The sequence below is a fragment of the Botryllus schlosseri genome, chromosome 3, assembly GCF_051294905.1.
Source record: "Botryllus schlosseri isolate E-star chromosome 3, Bs_hap1, whole genome shotgun sequence".
NCBI classification, from domain to species: domain Eukaryota; kingdom Metazoa; phylum Chordata; class Ascidiacea; order Stolidobranchia; family Styelidae; genus Botryllus; species Botryllus schlosseri.
In genome coordinates, this window is record NC_137238.1 from 12,469,429 (window position 1) to 12,475,689 (window position 6,261).

General features: G+C 39.4%; 2 long non-coding RNA genes across 2 annotated transcripts; both read left to right on the top strand.

Annotated features, from left to right (window-relative positions):
• The first annotated feature begins 562 nt into the window (after nucleotides 1-562).
• Nucleotides 563-3,803, top strand: LOC145435795 (uncharacterized). The gene is made up of 4 exons (XR_013914026.1): nucleotides 563-633; nucleotides 2,045-2,185; nucleotides 2,514-2,593; nucleotides 3,560-3,803. It is a non-coding gene; the product is annotated as an uncharacterized LOC145435795 (long non-coding RNA).
• An 8-nt stretch (nucleotides 3,804-3,811) lies between these two features.
• LOC145435796 (uncharacterized) lies at nucleotides 3,812-5,752 on the top strand. The gene is made up of 2 exons (XR_013914027.1): nucleotides 3,812-4,907; nucleotides 5,594-5,752. It is a non-coding gene; the product is annotated as an uncharacterized LOC145435796 (long non-coding RNA).
• Nucleotides 5,753-6,261: the final 509 nt, after the last annotated feature.

A 6,261-nucleotide genomic window follows, 5' to 3' on the forward strand; every position in this document is an offset into this window, starting at 1 on the left:
CCGTAAGCTCCACTCTCGCGGAGTGCGCAGATCTATATAATAGCATGTAGTCACTAAAATTCGATTTTAGGCAACTAGTGTGGAATCTCGGCAGATTGGGGCCGTGGGCCACATGATCATGTAAGACGGGAAACTGGTCGCGGGCCGGACAAAATCTCGTTGCGGGCCGTATGTTGCCAGTCCCTTTTGTGGACATTCCTAGATAACAATCTGCTGACTATCTCATTTTGCTCGCGGAAGCTGTCGAGCAGAGGTACACGGCACCTCACCACTGTGAACTAAACCTCACCAAAACAGACTCTGTAAAACTATTACCAGGAGTTAGATTCGCATCATGGCTAGTTTAAGCAATAACGACATCCGATATATCAATAATATAGGTGCTAGTAAAGGTACTATACTTATGATATTGAAGTATTTGAAAGTATGGAATATGTATCAAGTATGGTATGGAACAATGTTGGTATGGTATGGAAAATTGCAAGTATGGTATGGAGAGAGTAAGGCGAGTATGGAGTATGGAAAATTCTCGTTCCATACCATACCATACCATGCCCTGGTTGTCGGCTGTCTGACGATCGGCCGCCATATTGGAGAATGGAGATTACATTACGCCACGTGAAGAAATGGAAGGTGAGACGATAATGGACTAATGAATGAATTTTCATGCTTCAAACTTGCCTTTTCAAATCTACATGCTTAAGTCAGAGTGAGCTTTGTTTCAGTTCAGTTGAAATAATTGTTCAAAAATTTTAAAAGTAACTGCAATTTATGGTCATTTTCTGATATGTTAGGCTTACCATATTTTGGAAATCAAAAAAGAGGACACTTTTTCAGAAATTTGCAACTTGCAAAACCGGAGTAAAATTCTGAAAAACCGGTTAATTTTTCCCACTTTGTGATCGGTTGACTAAAAAAAAAAAGGTCATCACGTCTGCTCAGAACTCAGAATAACGTTTTTACTCCACATTGCTAGGTGGATGACTAAAAAATAAAATAAAAAAAAAGGTCATCTTTTCGCTCAGAGCTAAATTCACCGTTTTTCACCCCGAAATACCCGCCGGAGCTTCACTTCTGTGCTAATATGCGGCATATCACTCGCAATTTGCTCTAAATCTGCCTAAAGTTTCAAAAAAGAGGACAAAATCTCAAAAAAGAGGACAAAAGGGCGTCCTTCGAGGACACTTTCAAAAAAGTCAAAAAAGAGGACAAATCCTCTTAAAAGAGGACGTATGGTAAGCCTATGATATGAAACCATGCTATATAGTAGATCCAGTAGGGAATTGGTGTACGCAGCACAATTAGGCGACTGGCAGGCTGACTATCACTTGTAGCTGGGGCTGGGCACAATGATTCGAGTACCCAAACCTGAATCTTGAATTTAGTATTAATTCTTATGATTCGAGTCGAGTAGTAAAATACGATATTTTCGAGTACCGGTACTGATATTACGCTTCTCTCCACTGAAAGTTACTTTATACCCTAGAATTATAGTTTCGATACTAATTTTCACAGTTGAAGCCTTAAACCTTGATTGGCGGTATCGTAGCATACGAAACCTATAGTACCAAAGCTACCAAGGTTACTGGACGTAGCATATTTCCGAAGTCATGATCATCCAACAGCATCGTCACCAAGTCGAATGAAATTGATCAAGTCGAAAAATACCAAAGCATTTTATATGTGATGGATAAAAGTCATTAAATTCTTGGTGGTGGCATAAACGGTACATATTTCAACTTTGACATCTTACATTCTGTTATGACGCCATAATGAGTGATACTTGATTACTTGACCCGACTCGAAGCATATTACGTGATTCAGAATTGAATCACTCAGGTACTCGATTTTGCCCAGCCCTACTAGTAGCATGAAAAGCTCGACTGGCTCATCAAGGCAAAGTAAAGCCTATAAATTTAAATCTGCTCATTTTTGCTGCTTCACCTGTTAAAAAAATGATTTGAGGTTCGGTTTGACGAATTTTTCTCCTAATGAAATATTTATTCTGTTTTACTGCATATTTCAAATTTCGACTGCTTTGCAGAAAAGGGTTTCGTCTTCTGTCCCTGAAGACGAGATGAGCATGATTTCCCCTCAACGCGAAATTGGTTGAAAATATGATTGATAGGATGAAGCGCAGAAGCTGACATCGATGTCCCGAAGACAAAATGATGGATTGTGATTGGTATGTTTTTCTCTTTCTGATATTATATCTATTACTTTTGTTGTAATAAAGCTGTTGATTTTGACATAAGCATTGATCTCTTCAAATATTTGTATTGAGTAGGTAATTTCCATCTATAAATTGCCTCTCAGGATATAGGCCTATAAAGCGTTCTTCAGTCATGTTGCAATTGCACGGCATCAATTTTCGCACTGTTTTTAATCTATACTAATCTGTCATTACGACGCGACGCGTTGACGCACTCCACTTTGCTGTATTGTAATGAGTTGATGTTGACCTGTATGTATGCAGTGATCAACTTGGACTTATAATATATTTTGTTTTACAGCATCTCAAAATCTAGACCGGATTGTTTCTATACCTACAATTTTTCATGAAGGATGTGGCAATTTCTTCCAGGTTCAACAGGTACGGATTTTTATAAATATTATAAGTACCTGTTTGCTTAAAATTTGGGATGGGAAAAACTATTCCACTACTGGCACAAAATCGAGCTTCAACTGTAGTCGAGTCGTGGAGATTCGGAGACGATTTTAAATACTGAAAATTACGTTTTATATTATCAATTATTGAATTATAGTATCAATACATTTCTGTTAATGTGGTGTATTCAACCTTTTTTAGTGAGGAGCAAACCTAAAACCGGTGTTACAAGCCCATGCTCCCTTTTCAGCTCGGTCCCACAACCCGCAGCTCTAACTCTGGGTCCGTGAAGCACATCTTTATGGTGTTTGCAGACCTCTAAATTTTTTATCTGAATGGTAATATAATTTGTGATTTTCTTAGCTCGGGTAAAGCATTACTTCGGATATTTCTAGGTTATTACAGTGTAGAAGTAGTGATTTCAAATCCATGTCAAAGCTACTTCAAGTGGAAGTAGGAAATGAAGGGCTGCAAAGTACTCAAGTAGTTTCGAAAAGTAGATATCAGCAGTTATCCGAGGTTGCTACTTTAAACTCGCCAAGATGTATATTTGCAACTTGCAAAAAAAGGACTATTGACAAGAGGTGGTTGGCGGTTGCACTATTATTGAGCATGATTTGAACTAAAACTTTAGGGGTGTCTGCACGGATGCCTTGCCCTGATGTATAAGAAAAGGGGTCCACACCGACAAAAAATTGAGAGCCACTCTACTAAAGGTTACTGTTCACATTAGCTGATGACTCAAAATGGTCATCACTTCCACCTGGCCAAGTCCGCGTATACATTGGCCTATTTGCTATTTGATATCATATGTTGACTGAAAATAGGATCCGCAGTGCCCTGCTGCCGGTATATTTCATAAGCTGAATACTGAAATAACATCAATGTGTGTGTGTGTTAAGTGTATGTTTGACCTGATGCTTCTTTCACATAATAATATATTTCTTCAAGACACCCACATCCGCGTGCCCTACAATTTGCTACGATACAACGAAGAAAGAGTGGACCGTCTGGTTTGATGTTGAAAAGGTGAAGAATATCGAGAGCTTCCATGAGGCATTTGCAGTGATGCTAGAAATTCATTGGATCTTCGAAATGCAGTTTGTGACTGTCATGTCAGTTTTTCTGGCGCGTTTGCCAGGTGTAAAAGACATCAGTACTGCAGAGTATGCCAAACTGGATCACATTCGTGACTAATTTGAGAGAGAGAGAGAGAGAGAGAGTCTTTATTTTTCATCAAACCAAAATACATAACACTCGGCAGTGGTGATGGTACAGAAAATATGCATGCACAGTATTCGGTATTAGATAGGAATGATCGATAAGACCGTGAGGGTCATCTAGTCTGATCACACCAGCATCAAACAGGTACACTTGACTCTAAACAGTCTGGCTGTAAAAAAAGTTACAGTAGTTAAAAAAATAAAATAGAAGAAAAATTAAACGATGGTAGCAAATGATCAATGAAGCAATGTCTGGGCGAGGTAGGGCAACAGTGTTAGTGTAACGATAAGAGGTGATCAAGTAGGGCTTTTTTGAATCTATCATAAGGCAATTCACGGATATGTGGTGGTAATGCATTCCAGATGATAGGTTCCGAGTAGTCGATAGATCTCTTAGTTAGGTTGCTATTGGGTGGGGGTAAGTAGATATTTCCCTTTGACGAGGATCTCGTGTAATGGGAATGGACATTTTTAGCAGGTATGAAAAAGTCATCAAACACAGGAGGCAGAGTATTGGAAAAATATTTGTGAACAACTTTTGATACTTCGAAGCGATATAGCTCATCAACTCGCAAAATTCGATGCTTACGGTAGTAAGGCGATAAATTGGTACGTAAAGGTACAGATGAGATCAGCCGTATCGCACGGTTTTGCAGGGTTCGAATTCTGCACAGAAATGTTTTGCATGCACTTCCCCATACTACGATTCCATATTGCAGGTGAGAGTGGAAAAGAGAAAAATATATGGTTCGTAGTATTGATCTGGAAACCAAAGATTGCAGACGGGTCATTATTCCCACACACCGAGCTAGTTTTGATATTGTGCATTCAATATGCTGCTTCCAAGACATTTTAGCATCAATAGTGACACCGAGATATTTTGCTGAGTCACATATGGAGATTTGTTTATGATTGATGTTCACAGTGAAACTATGATTGGCATTATTTGAAAGGAGCATCTCGGTCTTATCTGCATTCAAGCTTAGTTTGTTTGCTTGGAGCCATCTCGACACTTTTGGGAGTTCCCTATTCACGGATGCATGCAAATCATTGCCAGTGTTAGAGGTTATGAAGAGGTGAGTATCATCAGCAAATAGGGTTGTGCGGAATAAAGATGCATTAACAATGTCGTTAATATAAACGAGGAAAAAAGTCGGTCCAAGGACTGAGCCTTGTGGGACTCCACAAGTTATATCTCTGGTAGTCGATCTTAATGTCCCCAGTTTAACAAATTGTTTGCGATTTGCCAGGTAGCTTTCAAGTAGAGTTGCTGCAATACCCCTGATTCCATAGTGTTCTAGCTTGTATCTTAAGATTCTGTGGTTAACTGTGTCGAAAGCTTTGCGGAGGTCGATAAAAATGCTGCAGCCACTTTTTTTTTGCTTGATGGTTTTGTAATAGTCCGTTACAATTGATAGTATTGCATGGTTGGTGTTGTGGTTTGATCTGAATCCATGCTGGGTCGGAGACAGTACTGCATTCAATTCAAAAAATTTTTTGAGTCGGCAGTCAATCAGTTTTTCAAAAACCGTGGCAAGATTTGGCAGAACAGATATTGGTCGGTAGTTAGAAATTAGCTTTTTACAGCCTTTCTTAAACACTGGCATTACTCTGGCAGTTTTCAGTGCATCTGGGAAAATGCCCAGACGTATCGACTCATTAAAGAAAATGCATATAACATCACCAATAATATTAAAGACTAGCTTCAGAAAGTGCGTTGGGATGAGATCGGGTCCTACTGCTTTGCTACTTTTCATTTCAGATAGTATGATGGCAACTTCTCCTTCACTTGTCGGCTCAAGAAAAATGGATTTCTGAGGGCCAGGACTCAAGTACGAGAGAAAGTCATCGGAGGAGTTTGGTATTGAAGCTGCAAGATCCGGACCAATGTTGCAAAAATACTGATTGAACTTTTCTGCTACTGCAAGCTGGTCTTTGATCATGCTGCCATTCTCGAGTAGCTCGATGTCAGCAGCACTCTTGGGAGCATTACCTTCAGTTAGGTTGATAATTTCTCCAATGGTTTTCCATGTGTTCTTGGGATCCTTGGAGCACTCCTCGAATCTTTTTTGGAAGTATGCTTTTTTGGCATTTTCTTTCATATGCGTCACTTGGTTTGCATATTTTTTGTACACTTTTTTGCCTTCGCTTGTGCCTTGCAGATAGTAGTGCTTATGCATCCAATCCCTTGTCTTGATCGCAACTAGTATGTCATGACCAATCCAGGGTTTCGATTTCAAGCGCCTTGCATTGCGGTTGACTTTCCTAATTGGGAAAGATGTGTCAAGGGCTGCCCGCAGTTCCTCAATAAATTTTTCAAAGTGGCGATTGTAATTGTCAATTGTGAGTGGAGGAATTTTGTAGTTGTTGAAGGTATTGCTGACAAATAAAGGCAAATAAAGGCATTGGAATGAAGGTGATTTAGTGTTT